This window comes from Symsagittifera roscoffensis, chromosome 5 (genome assembly GCF_963678635.1).
Source record: "Symsagittifera roscoffensis chromosome 5, txSymRosc1.1, whole genome shotgun sequence".
Classification (NCBI taxonomy): domain Eukaryota; kingdom Metazoa; phylum Xenacoelomorpha; order Acoela; family Convolutidae; genus Symsagittifera; species Symsagittifera roscoffensis.
Window position 1 is genome coordinate 36,539,904 of NC_087066.1, and position 25,373 is coordinate 36,565,276.

The 25,373-nt window shown below is 34.1% G+C and overlaps 1 protein-coding gene across 1 annotated transcript in view; it reads right to left on the reverse strand.

The window, feature by feature from the left end:
- The window catches only part of LOC134846715 (uncharacterized), a 413,719-nt gene extending 388,830 nt beyond the window's left edge, over positions 1 to 24,889 (reverse strand). Inside the window, exon 1 of the mRNA XM_063864100.1 lies at positions 24,863 to 24,889. The gene's annotated coding sequence lies outside the window, so the exon portion shown is untranslated. The remainder of the gene's footprint in view (positions 1 to 24,862) is intronic.
- Positions 24,890 to 25,373: the final 484 nt, after the last annotated feature.

Here is a 25,373-nt window from a genome sequence, read left to right on the forward strand (position 1 = left end):
GGAAATTAAAAAATTTTATAAATCACCCAATATAACTATCTCAGCTAAATATTACAGTACAATCTTTAACCACTTCATTAATTTGTACTGAATTAATATATAAATACGATAGATAAACTAAAAAGGCAAGTGGTTATAAAACTTTTTGCGATCCATATTCAGTACTATCAGACTCATTTAACTTTTGATATTACTACTAGTAAATATTCTTACCTCTTAGCACATTTAGACCAACGATTCGCGACGTTGCATCGCCACGCCCCAGGTCACAAACCTCATTGTAGCACATTATTGTGAAGGCAATCAACAAAAAACATTAATTAATAACGCAACAAAACAAAAAACAGAATGCGAATTAGAACCTCAAGCAATAGAGCAACTAATGTAATTACCACGCTCTGCTCCAAAGCCCGCTTAAGGACACTTGTAGGCCGGGAGTTTACAAGAAAACTTTCTGAAAAGAAAGTACACTGTTCACAAGTTTTCAGTGGAAACAAAAATGGACTTGATCACGAATCAAAATATAAAAGTAACATAGAACGTTTGTTAGAGCTCACTCCTGAAGTTTGTACGAACGAACTAAAACGTTCAAATCTAGTTTAAAAAAGAACAAAGTCGAACACTTGTAAATTTTTACATTTTTCCAGACTAAACACGTCAACATCAACTTGAACAAGGTCATGGTCAAATACGATTTGAAGATAAATACCCCTATCCTGGTGCATCTTGACGGGTAATCCATGACCTCCACAAAAAAATGGAACAAGTTCAATTTCACACAAGATTCAAAGGACGACACTATAATATATCAGGGCATCACTCTTCGCATAATTGTCTCTTTTGCTTAAGACAAAGTTATCCGATAAACCTCGTCTGGAGCTTTTTTGGAGCAGTAATTCCGTAGGGGATTTCTTGTTTGACATATTGACGATGAAAATGTCTCGTAGTATTCTGCGCTCTAGGGTACCTAAGTTGCACTGCGTTGCCAAATCACTAAGCACCGAATGAAACATCTCAAACGATTCGCCGTCCCGTTGTTTCCTTGACAGTAATTGATGTCTCGAAGCTTTTGTTTCGTGCTTTCTCGAAAGCGTCCAGCACCCTTGGATATCGTATCGTTTTTAGGTCCAAATGGGGCAAGCGGTTGTCTAGTTTATGTTGCCCCTTTCGCCCAGGCATAAACACAGATTTGAGATCGATGTCTGCTCCGCCTCCGTACGTTTTTTTTCTGAGCACGTCCGCTGGTAAATCCGAAAATTGGGCAGCTGTTAACGTCTTCGCAAAATTAATTGGCGTGAGATAAAACCTGTTTTGCAATTATCGCCCAGGTAAAACTAGTTATCCAGTGCTCCCAAAGCATTGGTGCTTCCGTGCACTTAACACGGCCAAAATGCCGTTATTCCTAGTGGGTTTTTTTCTGTTCTCGGACAGTTTCCTACCTGGTGCGCCATTGCAAAAACGTCTTAATCAATACGTAAACTTATAGCTATAATCGTCCAACTGTAATCAAATTTATAGCTATAATCGTCCACTTGTAATCAATCATAACACACACGCGCTGATTTAGAACTTCAACAACTCAAACGCAAGATGGCAGGTACTAATCAAAATAGCCGACAGACAGCTCCAAGGGCGTCAATAAACAAAAGTCAGACCAAACTAGATGTACTAAAATATTCACATGTAACAACAATTTTTCGAAAGGTTTTGACCTACGAATTGATTTTTCGACGCACGCTTCCCCTCAAAAACAGTATATATTGCCTCCAAGGTGCCTTTAGAAAAACTTTAGAAAAACTCCCTAAATAGTACAAAATTGGATATTTGGGTGGACAGGGGGCCGAATCCCTGAGGGATGGGACGTCCTAAAACAGTATCAAAGTGGGCCCTTTGGTTGGGCAGGGAGTCAAGTCCCAAATCTGCTACTGATCTACCTCAAGATCGGTTTCATCTGAACAAATCGAGAACAAACTAAATTGAATTCACAATTTCTATATAACCAATTTTTTTCTGAACTGAAATAATCGTTTAACATAAACAAATAACAAAATCAAATTCTCATCAAGAGAGATAACAATAATTTGCAAATTTAGACTAATAGATTAAAAACTAAATAAAAACAAGTTAACATAGTCAACAGTCATTGGAAAAGTGTTAATGAATTCTTTCATGATAATTTTTTTTCAAAAAAACTAACCCAAAGTGCATTTTTGAAACTGAAACCCATTTCTTTTTATTTCGCGATATTTATATTCGTGCTAATTATTTGTATATTGGAGAGCGTAATGCTCCTTCTAATTAGCTAATGAATTTGAATTAAACTTAGAAAACTCAAATCCAAACCGCGAAAAAATCTAATTTGAGCGTGAACAACCAAGACTTTTCATAGGAAAAAGCACAAGAACTGAATAAGCAATAAATTAAGTTCAATCGAATTTGAATTGAACTTAAAAAAGCCAAATCCAAACCGCGTGAACAACCAATACTTTACATGAAAAAAGCATAAGAACTAAATAAGCGATATCTCACTTCGTTCATTAACACTTAAAAAGGTACTTCAACGGTAATAACTGCACGATCAAGGAAAAATTGATTTTCTAAATATATGAGCAGTCTCTTCCGATTCAGAAGTTTAGGTCATCAGAGCTCAAAAACGTAGACAACTCTCCGTCTTCAACTCCAAATGTCTCCCGTAACAAGACGTTAACAGAGTCCTCCAGATCAGTCATTGGCTCAATTCCTGCCAGATCATCTTCTTCCTCCTCTAGCACGCTGTTGTTGGTGGCCTAAGAGGAACGTCATTAACAGTCAAGCCGCCACTACTATTAAGAACACTTGTAAAGCTACTGGTTAACAATAGGTATGGTCTCGGTAGTTTCACAATAAGTCCAACTATATTTTCCCAGAGCAGTTAATCCGAACATAAGAGCGAACTCAGCCTAACAATTTTCACATTCGTTATCACACAGTTTTCAAACATATCTCATCATAAAAACGTCTCATTCCAAGCTAATTTAGCTCTAGCAAGCAAAAAAAAACTCATTTTTAACAATTTTGCTGAACAAAAAGTTGCTGATCTCCTGATTCAAATCGAATTCAACGGTTCATCATGCGTGAATTTTGTACTAGTATTGAATCTCCCCGTTTTGCGAAAAGGGGGAAGGAGGTAGTTGAAGAGATCCAATTTTCAAACAAAAATTATCAAAGCTGGTCTGAAAAAAGAATAGTGGAAGAGAAGAATGGAACTCAAATACAGCCAACAGAGAGTTAAAAAAGTGTCAATGAACAAAAACAAAAATGACTGAATTTATTTAATTTAATCTAAGTCTTTCATGACATTCTCACTGCACATGGTTGCTATTGCGCCGCCAGGGCAGGAAATATATTTAAGTTTCTAAGATGAACACCAAACACTAGCGAGGATCCGAGAATAATGTTGGACCATTCCTCCACACTGTCAAGGTGGACAATTTTCCAAAAAAAACGGCTTTTGCTTTTTTTTCAATTGAGCAGGTCTTTTCGCTGCGAGCTCGATTTATTTTCTTTCGACGCGATGAACGCAAGCAATGAAAACGCATTTTTTTCTGAAAACTAGTGCAGGTTAAAAGCAGTTTTAGAGGTACGTCAGGTGGACCATTCCATGATAACTTTAAACTACGGCTTTTCAACAAGTTTCGTCTCTTCCACTTTAATTTTTTCTCTGTAGCGAGCAAAGATATTTCAAGCATTCAGGTACTTCCGCGCCATGAAATACTTTATGCATAAAAACTATTGATTTAAAAACAATTCGATCTTTGATAGGCAGCAAATGTAAATTGTATCTTAACTCTTTGCATGATTTGAACTTCTTGATTCCAAATACGAACTGACATGCATTCTGGACAAGTTGCAATTTTTCTTCATTGCATTTCGAGATCCCGTTCAGTAACGCGTTACAATAGAGTGCTCAAAATAAGACTTTACACCAGCAAACTTTTTTTCAAGGTTTAAAAACTGTTGTATGCGGTACAGTGTTTGAATTGGAGATAGCAAGCGCTACAGACACAATTTATATGTCTCGTAAAGTTCAATTTCGTATCTATCTTTACGCCCAGAGAAGTTATCAAAGGAACAAGATCAATTTTTGTGTTTCCCAGAATTAGATTTTCAAGCTTCAGGTTATTTCTTTTCGCTTTTGAACACTTGTTTTGTCTGGATTGATCTTCAATTTCAGCTCATGCAACTTTGTTATCAGTTTCGTTGTATTAATTTCAAAATTTTTTGAATTGTTTGCTTTTCTGTCTAGAGATACATAAATCAAGGTGTCATTAGAGTTGGTAAGAGCCCAAGAGGTTTAAGATAATCGGCAATTGCTGTCACGTACTTAATGAAAACAAATGGACCAAGAATTGAACCTTGTGGGACTCCGTTCTCTACTTCAGTTTCTCAAGAGACTCCGTTATTGACCTGTACTGTTTGTTTTCAGTTACTAACGCAGGATATTATCCAGTCCTTACACACTCCTTTTATATTGAACCGCCCATGTACTATATCATTCAAAACTTTGTAGTCTATGGTATCGAAAGCCTCTGATAAGTCTACTCCAAGCACAATTACTAGAGCGTTTTTGGTCAAATTGTCATAAAATCTCATTCATCGTTTTCAACAAGCAGGTTTCTGAGGAATTTTTAGTTCTAAAAGCGGACTGGATGGTATCTAGAAGCTAATCACCTTCTAGAAAAACAGTCAATTGAGAGGTCACTACTCTTTCAATGACCTTGGATACAGTTATTGTTCCGAACATTGAAAATTGGGAGGAACTTTGCATTCGGGTGTTTTAGTTTTTTGTCAACTTTTTGTTTTCCACGCAAAATCAGCTGCAACAAACAATCATCGGACAGGACTGAGTAATATATCAAATTAAAGGCTTTTCAGTCGTGGTTCGAACGAAATTAAAAAATTTCGAACAAGTTTTCCGTGTCGAGAAAAACCGCTTTGAAATTTTTGATTTTTGGTCTACTTTCGAGAAAGATATTCCTTCATAAACATAAGCATAATCTGATTGGCAAAAAACGGAAATATGTGAAACAGAAGCACTATTTTCAAAATTTAACGTCTAATTGATCTATAACAATTAAAAAGTTTAAGAACATGAAAAAAAACGCATTTCAAGCTATGCAGTTTCCAATTCTTGATAAGCATACGTTTGTCAAAATTTATTTGAATTAAGAACACTTTTTGAAAAGTAGTCAAAAAATACTTCGAAACTATATGAAAATCTGATCATTTTAGAAAAGCCAAAAAAGGATTTAAAAAATTCAATGCTCTTGACAACAAGTTTCTTTAGAAAAACAAGTCAGAGATATGAAGACATATCAGGCAGTATGACCCATCATAACTTATTTTATTTAAAAAAAATCGTTCAATTTAGCGACCGATTAAAGATTCCCAATCAACAATGTAGTTGTATTTTACGCTGCGTAAAAATCTACTCAATCAACAAATTTATCGTCAAATCGATAAATTTCGAAAAAAAATCGGTGTCGAATTTAGTCAGAACAAAGAATAGTTTACGCGTACGTACAGATAACCGTTTTTTGTTATTTATACTCAATTTTTTGTTTGTTTTTAGACAGTTAAGTCGTGTCTATTTTGTGTATTTTTTTTTCGGTTCGACTGATAATACTTATTTTTTTAAATTTATTCCGCCTAAAATCATTCTCAGAAAAAAAACTCTGCTGACGTTGAAGCACAAACAACGTGGTTAATTTGCAGTGCCAAAAATCAAAACCAAAATCAACTGAGAAATTGGTTGAATATTGCCTATAAGTTTGTGATAACAATTTTTCAAAAATCATTTCTTGTTTTGTAAAAAAGAATCGAGATTTGTTCTGAATAAGGTCGATGTATTCCGAAGAATAAAGTTTTTGGCCAATGAGTAAACTTAAATATTTGACATTTTGGTTTTTAAAGAAAAAGATTGTTTAAATTGCAGGAGCTTTTTTTCCTGTATTTCGTGTCATTCTATTCGCTGCTATCCGTTTTAATATTCCTGTAAGATCGATTTCATTGTTTTCAACGTGATTTTCAATGTTTCCATGAAGGATTGTGTCATCAGCAAACAAAATGATTTCAGAGTTCTGTACTGCTTCAGAAAGATCATTTATATTCAGCAGGGAAAAAAATTGGGACAATTACTGACCCTTACGGGATTCCAGTTTCCACTGTTTTCATATTCAACAGAACACCTAAAAGAGACACAAACTGTTTTCTATCAGAGAGATGCAATTTTAGGAGTGATTGAACAGGGCCCCTTAAGCCAAACATTCGATATTTTGCAAGAACATTGAATGATCAACTGTATTAAAGGCCTTGGACAAATCTTACTACATATTAAAAAACCACTATTTTGGGTTTGCCCTCTAAAATGTTTTTTTGAAGAGATCCACTATGGCGTCAACTGTGGACCTTTTTTTCTGGCAACTAAATTGTTTGACCGATAATGTTTTGAATTTGATAAAAAACTTCAAGCATTTTTCGATGAAATTCTCGAAGTTTAACGAAAATAGGAAAGAGAGAAATTATTCGATAATTGCAACACAAAAATCGATTGCCTCCCTGTAATGGACAACTTTCAGACAATTTGGATCATAAGTTTCGTTCATATTTAAGATATCACTAAGTAATGGGGGAAACTACTGGGTTAATTATCTTCATTGTGATCCTGTTTTTTGTTCAAAAAGTTCGATTATTCATCAAATACTTCTAGATTGTCAAAATCCAAAAGATAAATTGAAATTGAGTGTTTTCATTTTTGTCACAAATTACATTAAAAATATTAGCCAGCTCTGGACCAACTGACTGAAAATCATTAAGATATTCAGCGGTTGTATTTTTGTCTGTTTTATTCCCAGAAGTTTGCTTCTCATTTTTCAAGTCTTTGTTAAAGTGGACACACTTTTTTGTACTTTGTGATGTCTCTTTAATAGATACAACGGCAGAGTGATCTGTTTTCGCGTTTCGAATGAGTTTTTTTCTGAGTTTTTTTCAGACTGTTTAACGAGTTTTCCGTTTTCAAGTCTTAATGACTTTTAACAGTTTTCTCTTAACGGTGCAAGCCTTTTTCACTTCATTATCGATCCAGAAAATTTCTAAAAATTTTATGCTTTGGTTGAATGGGTACATAAGGTTCAAGTTTTGAATAAAAAGTTCAGCTAAAAGAATCAAGCTGTTTTGCATTTAAAAACTGAAAATTCGTCATATTTTTTGAATTAGTTTGTCTAGGCTCCAATTGAACTCTATTTTGTATTCAACGTCTTTCAATCAAACCCATTTCCTATTCATTTCTTTGATGTTTTTGCAGCCCTTATTGATTCTGAGTTCAGCTGAACAAACATGATGATCAGAAACCCTATTTTCTGATACTGTAGTTCTGAAATCAAAAATCGCATAAACTATATCTGTAGCAGTACTACTTGTTGCAGCTATCCTGGTGAGACTATTTTCTTGGGACACCAGGTTAACGCTCAGTTTCATTTGATCAATTAAATTATGTTTTTGTTTTGAATCTCAGAAATAAATATGTTCAGATCTCCACATGAAATATGTTTTGTTTCTGAATCTAAGCGAAGATCAAACGAGTTTATCAATAAAATATTAATAAATTTATCATTTTTTGTTCCTGGCGACTTATATCTACCCGTTATATAGAACTGGTTTCATTTGATTTTTGATTTCGCGGCCAGTATGTGAATTTCTTTTGTGCAAATATTATCGACCGTTTCTATTTCCATTCCTTTTTTGCCTGGATTGGATAAATATTCTGGTAAAAAACATTCAGATCGGAAAAATCGTTTAGCCAAGTTTCCGTTAAAACAACAAGATATGGTTTCTGCGATAATGTTTCAACAAAAACACCAAATTCGTCCCAAATTACTCCCAAAGCGGAATTTTTGAAGCAAGAGTAAGTTAACCATTTTGCGTACTGATTCAACTCGCTTTCAAGCCTATTCATTTGTTTTTTTTTCGGAATAAAAAAAACTGTGTGATTGCAGAACTTATCTGTTATGTGTCAGTAAGGAGATAAATTTCAGCACATAGGCGAAGCTTCGCTTCGCAAAAACTTGCAAGAACACGAAAAGAAGAAGCTCTACAAAATGCAATAATGAAAAAATGGAAAAAACCTCGAATTTGTAGATATTCGGTTACCTCTGAAACTCGAACCTGCGACCTAGAGATTTAGTCGCACGCACTAATCACTCAGCCAAGGAGGCTTAATTGGCACGAAATACTAGTCAAAAACAAAGTAGAGAACAAATGCAATGTAATTTCCAATGCTATGGTGAAATTTCCAAATAAGTGAACACTTTTAATGAGCACTTTTATTTGCAAAATAGCTTAAAAAAAGAAGGTTCGTAAAATACACTAAGCTGACCGCAAACGTAAATTTATAGGGGCAAATATTTGTTTTTGATAAAATACTTAACCTTCGAAGAATCACTTTCAGCACAAAATTGCATCAAGTGATTCGGTAAACTTCACTTAACTTAGCAACTATCATATATTTTTTTCACAGAGGTCAGTAGAAAATCGCATTGCTTCCCAATTCCTTTTTTCTTCTGTCCCCTGATTATACCAAAAACTTTGTTATACAAACACTTAGTTTCTTTGTTGAAGCACTATCAGCATAAAATCGCACTAAGTTTTTGAACATGAACAGTCAGTGAAAGTTAATTTTTCGATGAACACTTGCTTCAGAGATCAGCAAAAAACCATCACTCTGGATCAAGTGTCACTATCATAAGTTTCCTATATAGTTTCATCATATAGTTTCCTAACTGCATTAAGAAGATCAGCGGAAAATCGCATTACCTCAGATTACATGATATGACCTTGCTTTACAAGCTTTGTTTATCTTATTTTTTCAAAACTATTCAGGAAATTTGAAAATTGTATCAGATCTTTTCAAAATATTTTCTCGGAGCTCAGCTGCAAATCACATCATCCTGATTGATTTTTACTTAGTATACCAGATCTTTTAGCCGGTGATGGTTTTTGTCTACAAGCTCAAAAAATAAAACAAAAGATCTCCGAAAATGATGAATGAAAAATAGACAATTTTGTTTTAGGAAACTAATTTATTTGAATTAAAAAATTGGAGAGAATATTTGTTGATTGGTTTCCCCGGGTCGAGATCCCGCTCAAGATTTGAGCGGTTTTCCAGCAAGATTTGAGCGGTTTTTTTTTGGAAAAACCGCTCAAATCTTGCTTAAAAAACCGCTCAAAAACTGCTCATTTCTTGCGGTGATTTTTGAACGGTTTTTCAAGCAAGATTTGAGCGGATTTTGAGCGGTCTTCCCGGGTCGAGGCCCCAGACTCAACGTTTCTCTTCTCTGCAAAACTCCCCAACCCCCCCCCCCCCCCCCCCCCGCCAACGTACTCCCTCCCCCCAACGTACCCCCTCAACGTATCCAACATCCAACAAACTCCCCCCCCCCACCAACGTACCCCCCCTCAACGTACCCCCCAACCCACGACGTAACCCCCTCACGTTTAACCATCCCCCCACGAAACCCCCAACCACGACGTGCCCCCCCCTCTCTCTCTAGTTAGGGGACATCTAACTCTAGTAAGGGACATCAACTCTAGTAATATTCAGTAGAACAAATACAGCGAATATTAAGCTTCCAGCAAGTCCGCATAGACTAACGGATAAGGCGTCTGACTTCGAATCAGAAGATTGCGGGTTCGAATCCTCTGTGGTCGACTTTTTATTATTAAATCTTTCGCCGTTTTTGAGCGGTTTTTTTAGATAAACCGCTCAAAACCGTTCAAATCTTGCGCGGTTTTTGAGCGTTTTTTTTAGATAAACCGTTCAAAAACCGCTCATTTTGAAGCAAGATTTTGAGCGTAATTGTCTAAAAAAACCGCTCAAACCGCTCAAATCTTGCTTCAAATTAGGTGAAAAATCTCGACTCGGGTCGTTAATTATTCAGTGAGGGAACACTTTTTTATTTTAACCACGACATAATCAGTACATCATGCTTAACCTTCAAGATAATTACTTATCGAACAAAAATTCTATAACATATTGATTTAGGGTTCATAAATAAGGTTAGGACACCAAAAAATTCTCTAACAGAAAAAGTAGCAAAGCCAGTAATTTATACAGCCTTTATTTATTTTTTGCTTCCAAACCCGCTTTGGCTCTTGTTCCTCTGCAGAAATTGCTTTTTTAGCTCCGAAAAAAAAGATATTATACAAAATATAGCCCTCAAATTTTCTTGGTTATTCATATTCAAGTAGTTTCTTTTGAAGGGATTATCATTCACTGCCGGTTGATTGACTCCTTGACGACCACTTCCATGAACACTCAGAAAAAACATGAGCACTTAAAACACACTTTCCGTTTCCGCCCAGCATCTGATTCTATAGTTTCCTAATGTAGTTTTCATAATCGACGCCTTGAATGCAGTGCCCTAACAGTTATGAGAATTATTTCGTTATTGGTCTCCATTTTCCTCTGTCATACGGTAAAGTATGATCAATTATAAAGTACACATCCACATCCAACTAATACTGAATTCAAACAGAATAGACATGGACTAAACCGTTACCCATAACATGAGAAGTAAAAAAAAAACTATATCGTGACTTGAATTCATAAGACTTCAACCGCGAAGTACTTCAGAAAAGGTGAATCAATTTCGGACTAAATTTAAAAATCAGCGTTAAAAAATTTTCCCTTAAACATAGCTCAAAATTTGACAAACCGCTTTGTCACATTAAACTGGTTAAAAAAACAATCTCATGAACACTTGACATAAGTATTAGTAGAAATTAAAAACACGTACCCATAGCACACTTATGATACCACTGGCGCTGTCCTGGGGCGGAAAAAGGCACTTCTTGGCTTTAGGATGATATTTGTCGTCGGCACTTGAATTTTGTTTCGGCATGCTATCTGATTTACTTGTCAATGCTTTCCGCTGTCGTGCAGGTTCAAATCCAGTTATATTCAATTTCTGTGGTGTTATGAAAAGTCTTGAAAAGGTTGCGGGAACCTCGAACTCGTTTGCGCATCTTCTGCTGAAACATTTTAAAATTAAGAATGGCCAGTTGCTGTGAGGGTAGTACATAATGTTCCAGCCAGAATCATCATCGCAAGCATAAAAACAAAAAATGAAGGGTTTTCACTCTTAAAAGTTTCAAATGCCTATGATTACCAGAAAATTTGGAATGATAATTTAAACACGGAGGCGAAGTTGCACTTCGCATACTCAAACAAAAATATGATCGATAACGCTACTGGGAAAACTGCATGAATAAAACTTTGAGTCTACAAAACTTTTAAAGTGACGCACGCCAATTATGATGCATTAGCAGTACCAGTAAATTTTCAATTCACCAACTAACATGCCTCAACTTATAGAGCAATCTATGGAGCAGTAATAACATGAAAAAAATTAAATGTAATAAAAAAATGATTTTTTTTTATTTGAGATTTTTTGTGAAAATCATCCCCCCTTACGCCATATTAAGTACAAAGTGATAAATTTCGCTGCTAGTAACAAAACAATCATGGCAAATAAGCTTCCTTCAACCAACTTGGACCGATTTCTATGACGGATTAAATCTCCGCTTACGCGTTAATAGCGCGAAATATTTCGCGCGTTAATTGTCCCAAATTGGCAATTTTTAACCCCCTAATTTTACCAAAAATAATCACAGGTGAAATATCTTTCCAAGCTTAAGCTCAGGACAACAATACTTTTTGAATGATACATGAAAATCACGTCGAAAATGGCTGGTTAAGAAGTCGAAATTTGTCTGAAGAAAAAAAAAGCACCCCGAGCACAAATATCCCGTTACTTTCGATACAAAAGTCGGAACATTAATAGTCTGAGTTAAAATCCTTAGCATTGGCTGTACTTAATAGTTGGTTATTGATCAAAATGAACACTTTCAAAATGAACACATTTTATCGCAACAATATTTGCGTCGCAACAATATTTGCGACTTAGGTTGGAAAAAGAGATAGTTCATACTATAACACAAGCATTGCTGGTGTAAATATGAGAAAAACATACCCGGATTTAATGTTCTTAGCTTTTCCCAACGAAAATTTATCTTCATTGATAGGTGTCCTGATATGCAGTTTCACGGGAATAGTTATCACTTCTGAAAAGAACATCACTACAAATATTAAAGTAAGACGAACAAAGTCAAATAAATATCAAAACTCACAAACTTTCTTCAGTGTCCACTTTTACTTTCGTATTTAAACAGTCATCAATCAAACTGTCCCCGACAGTGAGTGTCACGTTCTGCAATTTCGCCAAACTGAGCACATGCTCAGCTAGTTGGTTTACATAGCGTACAACATAGTTCAGCTTCGCATGTTGTGGAGCTCTGTCCAGCTCTACAGTTGAGTAGTTCAACCCATCGCAATTTCCAGATTTAGGGACCAGTTGGCTCACAAGTTCATTAAGACAATGCTGCAACTTCATGTATCGGCACCTAAATTTTCTTGAGCTACATTCAATTTCTACCAAACTTCAAAGATGGAGAGGCAGGTAAGTCTATGCATAATTTAGGACAGAATCTACTACCAAAATCAACCACAAGAGAGGAACATTTTCATTTAGTCAATGACATAAAAGAAGAATTTCATTTTTAATTAGAGAAAGAAATAAAGATGAATTTAGTTCTTGAAACACATTCACTTTTTATAAACAACAAGACTGCTCGTATCAGGGCAAAGCCTTGAATGTTCCGACTGCCTTTTAAGTTCTATGGAGCAGTAATGACATGAAAAATTTAAATGTAAAAAAAATAATAATTTTTTTTTAAATTGAGATTTTTTTGTAAAAACATCCCTCACACGCCATATTAAGTACCAAGTGATAAATTTCGCTCCTATTAACAAATCAATTATGGCATATAAGCTTCCTTGAAACAATTTGGAACGATTTCTTAAAAGGATTAAATCTTCGCTTACGCGTTAATAGCGCGAAATATATCGCGCGTTAATTGTCCCAAATCGGCCAAAATGGCAATCTTTAAACCCCCATAACTTTACGAAAAATGATCATAGGTGAAATATCTTTTCAAATTTAAGCTCAAGACAACAATAGCTTTGGAATGATATAAATAGTTCCTTCAAAAATGGCTAGTTAATCAGTCCAAATTTGTCTGAAGAAAAAACCCACCCGCGAGCACAAATATTCGGTTACTTTCGTTACGAAAGTCGGAACAATAGCAAACTTGACTTTTTTCCGTAGTGTCTTACAGCACAAGCTGGGAACATTCCCATTTTTTCTTCAAAATTGGCGTTGAAACGCAGATCTCTGGTGCACAGTTATTCGGTTGCATATGATTGCATACAATGGAATAAGTGGGTGGAGAATGTGGTCTAGATGGTTAGCTAATTCAGCAGTAAGGCGTCTTGTTCAATTAATTCTGTAACTTTAATGCTTTTTTCTATATTTATTCAATAGCTGAGAGGTTTGTATTGGTACTGGATGACTGAGATGCCATAGCTGACACAGAGGCAAAGTTGCACTTCGCATACACAAGCAAAAATATGACCGATAACGCTACTGGGAAAAACTGAATGAGTCTACAAAATTTCTTAAGAGACGCACGCCAATTATGAGTCTACATAATTGCTAAGTGACGCAATTCAATTATGACGCATTAGCAGTACCAGTCAAATTGGAAAAAAAAAATTACCAACTAACATGCCTCAATTTATAGAGCGGACGAAATTTAACTAGTATACGAAAAATTTCATTTAAAACATCCGACCCTGCCCAGGTTCGGACCCTCTTATTTTGTTACGGGTCTCCTTCCCTACCTCTACGCTACAAATCCATGATACCTGAAAACGAGCAGTGCTGGCTTAATGGTGTTCTCCCAAACAATTCCAATTTGTATTTGCATATTTATTGGGACCTAGTAAAGTTAGGGATAAGAGCATTAACTTTCGTAGACACCTTCTTTTTCAGTCAATAAGAATTGTTATGTAACTGACTGCTTGAATTTGCAATGTAAATTGCCATTTGCAATATAACAGTCTGTGTTAATATCCTTAGCATTTTCTGTACTTAATGGTTATTCTGGTTATTGATCAAAATGAACTTTCAAAATGAACACAAATATTTGCGACTTAGGTTGGAAAAAAGGGAGTTCATACTATCACATAAGCTATGCTTGTGTAAAGATGCTGACGAGCAGGATCTCTTAGAGGTTCTCGATGTCGTTATATAGACGTCCAAAGGTTCTTAATCTAAATAACAGAAGATACTAGTGAAGAAATATGGCTTTCGAAGGTTAATTTTCTTCGTGAGTCACCCGCACTACTTATTTTGTGAGCGAGACTGTTTTCTGGGCCGGGGGTTTGTTTCTTAAAAATATTGCCAACATTTTCGATTTACTTTTGTTCGGTACAAAGTCATTTTTTAAACACCATTTGCTTAAAGAACTCAGAACCTGGTTCAAACAATCGTTTTCTTCAGCAACATCTGTGATTCATCTGCAAATTTTGTTATCTGGCCTTCGGGATCTTAAGTGTCTAATCATAGGTTGCAATGTTGAACAACATGATGTGACCCAAGACCAATCTCTGGGGTACTCCTGTTAACTTTGGTTGTTGATGATTGGATATTATTAGATATTGTGAAAATAAAATATTGTGAAAGTGCTAACTAAATATCCAAACTCGGAACTTAAATGCGTAATTATACAGAAAGGCACTAAATCTATTTTAAAGAGGAAATTTGAAAATTTGAATGACTTCTCGATAAAATTTGAGGAACTGGATGAATTATAAGTGCAAAAATTCACCCTTGAAACAGTGGTAATATGCGAAATACCACCAATTTTGGATAACGTAGAGGCAAAAAAACGTGGACTTGTATAATGAATATATTAATTGCACAACGGCTTTAAATCTTGTTATCAAGTGCTGAAACTTAATACAATGATAAAAGCAACAACGAGCTTTTTCTATTGGGAAAATATTCACTACAATGACCAGCATGGTGTCCCTTTTTTACGCAACTGCCTCAGATCTTTCATATGCCAATATTCTAGTAATCTACCCCGCTCAAAAAGTGTACAAAACTTCAACAATCAGAAGCAAAACAACAATTCTGTAAATCGGATCCATACTTATCAAAGGTCACGCAGTAATTTCAATAACCTTGCTTTGCCTCCATACCCCTCATATAATTCTATGCAGAGTTACTATCGCTAAAACTAGTTAGGAAGAAAATGGTATAAGTCTGGGTTTCTGTTTTGGAGTTTTCAAAAACGTCAATGTTAACAAATAACCTCTTAACTAGCTTCTTTGCGCTTATGTTCATCGATTGCAACGAAAGAATCTTTTTCGGAAAATAAATTCGAAAAAGGTAATAAGTTTCCATGGGTTGCAAATTTTTTTTCCATGAGTTCAAATTGGGTGCCTCTCAAGCGCACCTATAACATCACTATAGTGCCTCTCCAGCGCACTTTACCTTTATCATTTATTAGTAATTTTGATTTTTACTCATTTAATATTTCTCGTATTATTAATTTTATTGTCAAAATCACTTTTATGCTGCGGCGACATCAACCCAAATTCAGGTCCAATTGTATAATTTAATGACATATCGGAGCAACTAAACGATTACGCAAACAACATAAAAATTCTATACCTAAATTTAAACAAAAATCATCAGTCTAAGAAAACTAGTAAATACATGCGGATCAAACACAATTTATGGGTTCTCTGAGACATGGTTTAATGACTCTAACGATAACAACTTATGGACACTAGATAGTGATAATTTTGTCTCCTTTCGATGTGATAGATCAGCAGTCGCAAGCAAAAAAAACAAAAGGAGGGAGGGGGGGGGCGTCATGATACTCATTCCTAAAATCCTACACCCCTAAACTACACACAGATCTAAACTTAGTTCATCAAAAAAATGACAGCATCTGGGTAGAATTTAAAACATCAAAGAACAAAACTGAAAGATCAACACTATTAAATATTTCCTATAATCCAAATAAATCTAACAAAATAGAGTTTGTCGATGAACTTGCTCTGTCAGTTGACTTCGCACAATCCTATAATTCAAATATTGTTCTCTTGGGCGACTACAACCTTAACTATTTAAATACTCAAGAAAAAGATTCCTTCGATACAATTTTAACGCCCTATAACTTAGAAGTTGTCAATTATTTAATCCTAAAACAACTGAGCGACAGAAATGGAATATAGCTTATGACACAAGAAACTCGAAAAAATCAGCAAACAAAACCACACTACTAAAAAACTCATTTGGTGACGCAATAACAAACAACTCCAAAATGGCAAACTTTTTGAATTATAAGTTTTCTAGAAGAGGAAAAAAATAACAAAAATGTATTTGTATCGACCATCAAAAACACAAGGACCAAAAATGAACGGAATCAAAAGTTTTGTTTCCGGTTTGTATGTGAAATTGAATGTAAAAAAGAATAAACAAGTTTAAACGCAAATAAACAACCCGGACCTTCTGATCTTCCAGCCACGGCTCTGAAAGATGGGTGCAATGAAAGATATTCACACCTTACATTTCTTATAAATGAATTTATTAAGTACAATTTTTGGCCCAGAAATAGCAGAGAACTGAAGACCAATCTCCATAACAGGTGCACTCTCTAAAGTTTTTGAGAAACTACTATACAAACAAATCAATGAATACTTATTATCTACAAACCTGCTCAGCAACACCCAATTTGTTTTCAGAACTTCATATTCAACGATGGACGCCATCCTTTATTGCATTGAGTTCTTCCGCAAATCAATGGATGAAAACAAATAAGTTGCCGTATCTTTCTTAGACCTATCCAAAGCTTTCGATTCTATCAACCACGAACATTTAAAGAACAAATGGAATGATTTGGGATTATCTGAATCAGCAATGAAATGATTCATAGCTTTATAAACAAAAAACAGCAGAAAATTGTAGTGAATAATACTGGATCTATTGGGATCTCACTTCACCAAGGCGTACCTCAAGGTACAATTTTTGGACCCCTAATTTTCAACCTATACATAAATGACTTTAACAAAAAATTAACTGAATCTTGTAAAGGTACAATATGCAGATGATACACTACTATTTTGTGATGCTAATGACATCAAAAATGCTCTGCAGCTACTTGAAAAATCCTGTCAGAAGTTGTCTCTGTACTTGACAAAACATTCTCTAAAACTCAACACAAAGAAAACTAAGTTGATAAAATTTAGCAAAAAACATCAAGACAGAAACCACAATTCAAAGCTCAGTATAAAATTAGATGATGAAAAATTAAAGAAAAGCCAGAAATTAATTATTTGGGGGTAATTCTAGACCAATTTCTAACCTTTCAGGCAGAAGTTAAAAATATATTTAAAAAATGGCTTGTGGGATCAAAACATTACAATCGATAAAAAAAACCACTGAAAATCAAAAACCGATTACTTTTATTGAACGCTTTAGTCATAAGCCATCTGCACTACCCAGCAAAACTATTAAGCAGTTTGACATCCAATCTAATAATCTCGTTTGAAAAACAACTGAGTTGAGCTATACAGACCTGCTGTGACAGAAGAAATTTTGATTCTTCATCCGATCTTAAGCTGGAATACAAGGTACTTCCGGTTGGCATGTTCCTCGATTGGAAAATGGTTTGCCATCTATGGAAAATCAAACATAAACTACTACCGGCATGCACAAAAATCAAGCACGTGAACAACACAATTGAAGAAAACAAAAGAACTAAAAAAACAAATTTCAAGCAAGATTCAGCAGTCATTACAATTTTTGGACCCCTAATTTTCAACCTATACATAAATGACTTTAACAAAAAATTAACTGAATCTTGTAAAGTGGTACAAGATGCAGATGATACACTACTATTTTGTGATGCTAATGACATCAAAAATGCTCTGCAGCTACTTGAAAAATCCTGTCAGAAGTTGTCTCTGTACTTGACAAAACATTCTCTAAAACTCAACACAAAGAAAACTAAGTTGATAAAATTTAGCAAAAAACATCAAGACAGAAACCACAATTCAAAGCTCAGTATAAAATTAGATGATGAAAAATTAAAGAAAAGCCAGAAATTAATTATTTGGGGGTAATTCTAGACCAATTTCTAACCTTTCAGGCAGAAGTTAAAAATATATTTAAAAAAATGGCTTGTGGGATCAAAACATTACAATCGATAAAAAAAACCACTGAAAATCAAAAACCGATTACTTTTATTGAACGCTTTAGTCATAAGCCATCTGCACTACCCAGCAAAACTATTAAGCAGTTTGACATCCAATCTAATAATCTCGTTTGAAAAACAACTGAGTTGAGCTATACAGACCTGCTGTGACAGAAGAAATTTTGATTCTTCATCCGATCTTAAGCTGGAATACAAGGTACTTCCGGTTGGCATGTTTCTCGATTGGAAAATGGTTTGCCATCTATGGAAAATCAAACATAAACTACTACCGGCATGCACAAAAATCAAGCACGTGAACAACACAATTGAAGAAAACAAAAGAACTAAAAAAACAAATTTCAAGCAAGATTCAGCAGTCATTACATCGAAAATTGTTCTTTTCAGAAAGTCAGTTCTTTTTTGGAACCAAATTCAAAATGCAAATTCAAACATAAACAGCAGCAGTTTAACTTACAAGACTATGAAATTTAAATCAAAGGAGTATTTTCTATCTGTTTTTCGTGAAGATCCTTCTATGGCAACATATGGAAAAAATTTAAATTTATTTGATGTTTAAACTCTAACCATTATTTTTTTTATTTTGTTAATAAATATATAACCCAGAAAAGTTGTGTGACTTACACTTGCATAATAATATTAATTATCATTTTGCAATTAAAGTGTTCATTTTAGTAGTATTTCAAATGGAAATTCAACAATCTATATGATAAGATATGGGTTAATGTCAGGTTGAATTCTGGTAACTTTGAATACGTTTGTTACATACACTGGAACTGTTTGAAAATTTAGAAAACAAAAAAGAGAAAAAACTCAAAATCAGGCATGGGAAACTTACAAATTTGTGAAGTTTCAGTTTTGGTAAAAACTATTTAAATTGGATCAAAACCCATGCTTTAAAAACTTATAAACAAAAACTCTACCAGATAACAAATGGTGTTAAAAAACGGAAATTGAACCGATAAAAAAACTAGGACGAAAACCAGGAATCGAAAAAATTGAGAATTTTTTTTTTAAAGATAATTACAACCTGAAACTAATTACAAGCCAACTGATAGTATTTTTATTTGAATTTTTAAGAATCTCAAGAAGTGAAGATCCTCTAGAAGTTGTCCACGGGATCTTCACTTGTAGAAGTGAAGATCTTGAGGACAAAGTTGTTTACGCGAAAAAAGTCTTGTACTCTATTACAAAACCCTTGCTTATCGCAAGGGTAATGAAATATTTTAATTTAGGTAGGCTGGAAAATCAGAATTTAAAACGTCCGATAAATTTATCAAAGGCTCATGAGTGAAATATAGGAAAGGTAACTACTATTATTGGGAATTGATAACCCTTTTAAATCACATATTTCAAATCATTTCGCGGGACCACACTTCTAAACAGGAAAATTCTGCCTCTTTCCAAATGAAGTTTTTACAAGAGGGTTCATTCGTTCATTTTATTCTCAACGTCTGCCATAATCGTTCCGCAAACGATGAAACTATGATATACCTTTGCTTCTCCGCCTTGACAGTTTTCCTTTTAGACTCAGATTCAAAATTAAACAACACATGTCTGTCCATAATCTGAAAACAATCAAAAATACTCTATAAGAAAAACTGCGAATGAAAGACATTTATCGAATCTTTGATTGCAGAATATGCAATTAAAACGAACACTTTGATTTGCGAATGAAAATCTTTTGAAATAAACAAGTGTATGTCATATATATCCATATATTTAAATCATATATATCCAAAGATTCGAAAACATTTGTAAAACTCTCAGCATGGTTTCAGAAAACAACGATCAACTGTAACACAGTTGTTATCGTTTCTTGAAGAAGTGTACCACACTAGTGAAGAAGAAGAAAGAACACTTGAATTACTATACAATAAAGAGCCGAGGCATCAGTGTAGCAAAGTGTAAATAATAAAATTGGTTATAAATTCATTGGTTACATCAAACAAAAACAAAACATCAGAAAACAAGCAATAAACAAAATCGGTTACAGTTCGGAAATTGGTTGATTAAAGTATATGAAGTTTCGGATACTATAGAAAAATAAAGATTTAAGAATAAGGAACAAGCTGGTAATAAAACTTTACAAACAATTTTACAGATAGTACAATTATACAGCGTATATACAGAGTATATACAGTTTCTCTTTCAAGCAATGTTTGAAAAAATAAACTGAATTAAAACATATAGAACTAGCAAAAACGGAAATCACGCCACGTATTTGTATTAGTACATAAAGGATTGTTTCTCAAATCACTCACGTAAAATTCTTTCAATTTTTTCTTGAATTCTGTTTTCGATTTTTCTAAATTGCGCAAAATTATGGGCAGTGAATTCCATTTTTTAGAAGTCAAATGAAAAAATGATTTTTGTGGAGAAGCAGTCGAACAATGTTTGTCAAAAATAATTTGTTTCGTTCTTTCGTTGAGCTTATAATTGGCAGTCGGTAGTCTCAGTGTATTTTCAAAAGCCTTCTCTTTGTTTGTAAGATATTGGTATGTTATACACTTTAACTCAATTCTTTTCTCGATTCCAATGAACGATTTGCTAATGCGAAGAAGGGAAGAAGATTTAAATTTCGATCTGAAATATGTTCTTTTTAGCGCCCAGTTCAACTGTTTCTCCAGAGATAGCATCAAAGTAGCATTAATTTGTTGTAAAAAAATTGCTGAATAATCTTAATGTGATAAAACAAGACAATGAAGCAAGGCAACTAATGATAATGTCGGCAGTTGTTGTCCAATTGTATCAATAGTTTTAATCCCTTGGGCCATTGTTTGGAGAATTGTTGTGATTTGAGCATGAAAAGATAAACTTGAATCAAGAATTATGCCTAAATATTTGCATTCTGACTTTTTGGCTACATAATGCCCACTAATTACTAGTTTATCAGTATCCACATTTTTGCTATCATTTTTTTGACAAAATGTTATAAATTTCGATTTAGATGCATTCAGATTCAATTGGTTCTCTGCAAAAAATTCCGTTAGATTATTGAGTAATTTTTGCAATCGATTCAAAGCATCCTCAGAAATTATAGAAGAGGAAAAAACCAAACAGTCGTCAGCATATTGAACTAAATAACAACCTTCATATAATCGCTCTTGAATGTCATTAACATATAAATTGAACAACAATGGACCAAGTACCGTTCCTTGTGGGACACCTCGTTTTTTTTCAATCCAGTCTGAAAAAATTCCATTGACGTTTACTCTTTGAATACGTTTGTTTCGGAAGCTAGCAATTAAAGCATTTGCTCCATTTGAAAAACCGAGAGAAAGCATTTTTTCAATTTAAACTTCATGCGAAATAGAATCTAAAGCCTTGGACAGATCTAATAAAGCTGTATGTACGATTTTTTTTTGAATCTATTTGATTTCGAAAACTTTCTGTCACATAAACAAGAGCATCTTGTGTTGATATGTTTTTGCGAAATCCGAATTGAAATGGTGTCATTATTTGAAATTTGTCAAGATGTTCTGTTATTTGGGCACGTAAAATTTTTTCAAAAATTTTAGAAAAAGCACAAGTTATTGATATTGGCCGATAATTTTTTGCATCCATTGGGTCATCTTTTTTAAACAAAGAAGTTACGATTGCTTTTTTCAGTTCGATCGGGAAAATGTTCTCATCTAAGCAAGTATTCATGACAAAAGTTAAATGTGGAACTATAACTGATTGACCGTCAATTATTGCCCAAGCAGGTACGGTACAAGGTCCGAGAGGTTTTCTAACATTGATTTTTCGAACTATATCAAAGCATTGCTTCATTGTAATGTGTTGAAAATGAAAAGATGCAGATTCAGAGGCAGATTTGTTGTAATTCGGAGGCTTTTTAGCGCCGAAATATTCGCCTAAGTTTGAAAAAATATAATTTAAATGATTGGCAATTTTTTTTTCTTGGGTTATCATTTCACAGAAGGATCTTCGTAGAACTGTAACTCGATTGTTGCCAGAACATGTACCTCTAACTTGGTTAATATATTTCCATATTTGTTGGATAGTGCTGAGAAGTGAAAAACAATTTTTTGAATGATCGAGTTGTTTACTTCTAATCAATTGGCTCATTTGATTACGTAAAAACTGTTACTTTGACCAATTATCGCTTGTGCTTTGACTGCGATATGATCTGAGTGAATTCTGTTTCTTAGTCAACAATTGCTGACATTCTGAATCGAACCATTCCGTTTTCAACACGTTTTTTGGTTTAAAATTACGAACAAACTTTTTTTCGATAGGAGCATGTTGCTGTAGAGCACAAGAAATTAAATAAATCATCGTCGAGAACATGTTTTGTGCGTCTGTACATTGATATAAAAGATACCAAGGAAGAGCGGAGAGTGAATTGCAAAATTCATTTTTCTGATAATTTTTCTTATTGAAAGTCGAAATTATCCTCGGTAAAATTTTGCCGCATTTTATATCCGTCAAAATAAATGAAGCAAAATGGTCGATTTTATAAGGTGTATCAAAACAAAATTCAATGCAGTTTGTTTCATAGTCACTGATTATGTAGTCGATATGAGTTTTTGTTGAGGAACTAATTCTGGTCTCATCGTTTGGACAAAAAACCTTCAACCCATATCGAATAATTATAGAATCTAAATTTTCTTTTTCTTTGCTATCCAGATAATTTATGTTATAATCACCCATAAGCGTAATTTTATTAGAAACTGAAAATGCATTATCTATGTTAAGCGTTAATTGTTCCAAAAAATCAATAAAGTTTGATCTGCTTGGGTTATAACACAAATTAACTAACATTTTTTCTTTACTCGAAATGTTAAATGTAGATTTGCACTCAACCCACAGTGACTCATATTTTTCTTTATCAAATAAATTTAAATCAGGCCTCAATTTCGGAGCCAATTTGACTTGTATATTTAACAAAACGCCACCGCCTTTCTTTTTTACCGCTGATTGCCTATCATATCTGAACATCGCATGCGTTCTAGGTTGGAAATTCCATAAATTGTCACTATATTCTTTTTTAAGCCACGTTTCGGAAATTCCTATAATTGTATTTTCGCCCATATCATCAAGAAATTTTTTCAATTGCATCCGTTTTCTAATAATACTTTGAAAATTCAAATGAACAAATTTAAGATTTGCACAATTTTTTGAGCAGATACCGTAGACTGTTTCAATGGTTTCAATAGGACCAGGGTTTTTTTCAACATCCCCACTTTGGGTCAGTAACAACGCGAAAAGGAAAAGATGAGTCAGTGTGGTAGCTCTCCGCTCATTTATCCCACATTTCGATGATAATATCTTTTGCTGGCAGCTTAGATAGCCCCAGTAAACAATAGTTTTTTCTTTAGTTTCCATCTGAGCCTTGGAAATTAGAAAATTGCACAAAACAACCAGAATTTAATATTCAGCATAATAACTTAAATAAATTAAATAATCGCCAAAGATTGCACCAAGAAAAAATGCGAAACTAGTATTTCCTAAAAAATTTTGCACCGTTTTGGAAAAATTGTAACATTTCTGCCGTTTTTGGATCTAAATTTGATGATTGTTGGGTTTGCTTCATTCTGGGGCAGGTTGTAATCTCACATGTGTTTGCATTAATATCAGAACCTCTAAAAGAATCTCTAAAACTTTGCACCAAAATTTCAACACTCTCATCAGAAGGATGCAAACCATCCGAGCTAAGCGCATCGGTATTTTGACTAAAATTTTTGTTTATGTCTAAAATATCCAATTTTACTTCGCCCAAGTCTTTTACATTCCGTACTAAATTAAGAATTTGCTTGTTTAGCTTCTGTACATTTGGATTAAAATTTTTTCTAAAAGCGCCTAAGGGAGTTACAGTACATAGTGAAATTGTTTCTGGGGAGAATTTATGATTTATGAGATAAATTAGTTTTTCTAAGCTACTCACGGCTTCCTTCGCGTCGAAATCACTTGAGAGGCAGTCATTTATTCCAATTAGCGTAGTTACATGTTTAAAATGTCGCGATTTACTGTTTCTCACGCGTTCCAGCAATGCAGAAATTTTGTGCCCACCAAATCTTCTCGCCAACACATTTTCCGATATTTGTTCCCCATTGATTCTGTTAACAATTGAGTCTCCCAGTAATAGGCCAGAATATTCTCCTTCTCGTGGTAAAAATAAATGTTTTCGTTGCTGGTCGAATTTTTCGTCTTGAATATTGGTTGCTTGTATTTTGATTTCTTGGTTATTCTTGCTTTCTTGGTTATTTTCGCTTCGTTTGTTCTGATTTCTGCTCCGAGTTCCAATCTTGCTCCATTCATTTTCAAATTTGTTTTCTGTAATTTTCGAATTGACCGTGTTTTTAAAATTTTCTAGATCAATAAATTTGTTTCTTCTTTCTTCTTCTTTCGTTGATACAGTTCAGTTTTCGATAATTCGTTTAAAATAAGTAACATTTTCGACCAAGTCTTTATGCAGCTCGTATTTCAATTCGTCGTTCAAATTTCGGAAAGTTTCGAGGTCAAACATGTTGGCGATTAAAAGCGAAAATAAAAATAAGACATTAAAATGAACCGACTGATCGCTAGAAATATAATTTGGTTGTGAAACTTTGGAAATTGGTTGTGAAACTTTGGAAACCGTGGAAATTAGTTTGTCAACTTTGGAAAATCAAACAATCTACTACCAGTATACCTATTTAATAAGTTTATCACAACAATTAGTGATTTCAACGTTGCTTCTGCTGCTGTTTATTTTGGTTTCGGTAAAGCCTTTGATTCTGTTCGTCATGATATCATTCTAAACAAGCTATCAATGTATGGTTTCGATTATGATTTCTTGTTACTTTTTCGTGGTATCTCTGTAACCGATCACAGTGTATTCGTAGAAACGCGCACATTTTTAATCCACGTACTGTTACTAGTGGCGTTCCTCAAGGCAGCATCGTAGGTCCGCTTCTTTTTCTTCTTTTTATCAATGATCTGCCAGAGTGTATAGAATTTTTCGGTTTGTTATTTGTTCGCTGACGATTCAAAGTTGTTTTCTGTGTACAATTTATAATCAATTTTTATAAATCCTTCGTTACGTTATATTCAAAAAAATAAAAATTTCAGCGAAAATGTCTGAAATGGGTTATTGGTTCAATGCCCTATAAAGACTAGTTATTTCTCACTGAAACTTTGCCTATCTGTTACCGTTTTATTTT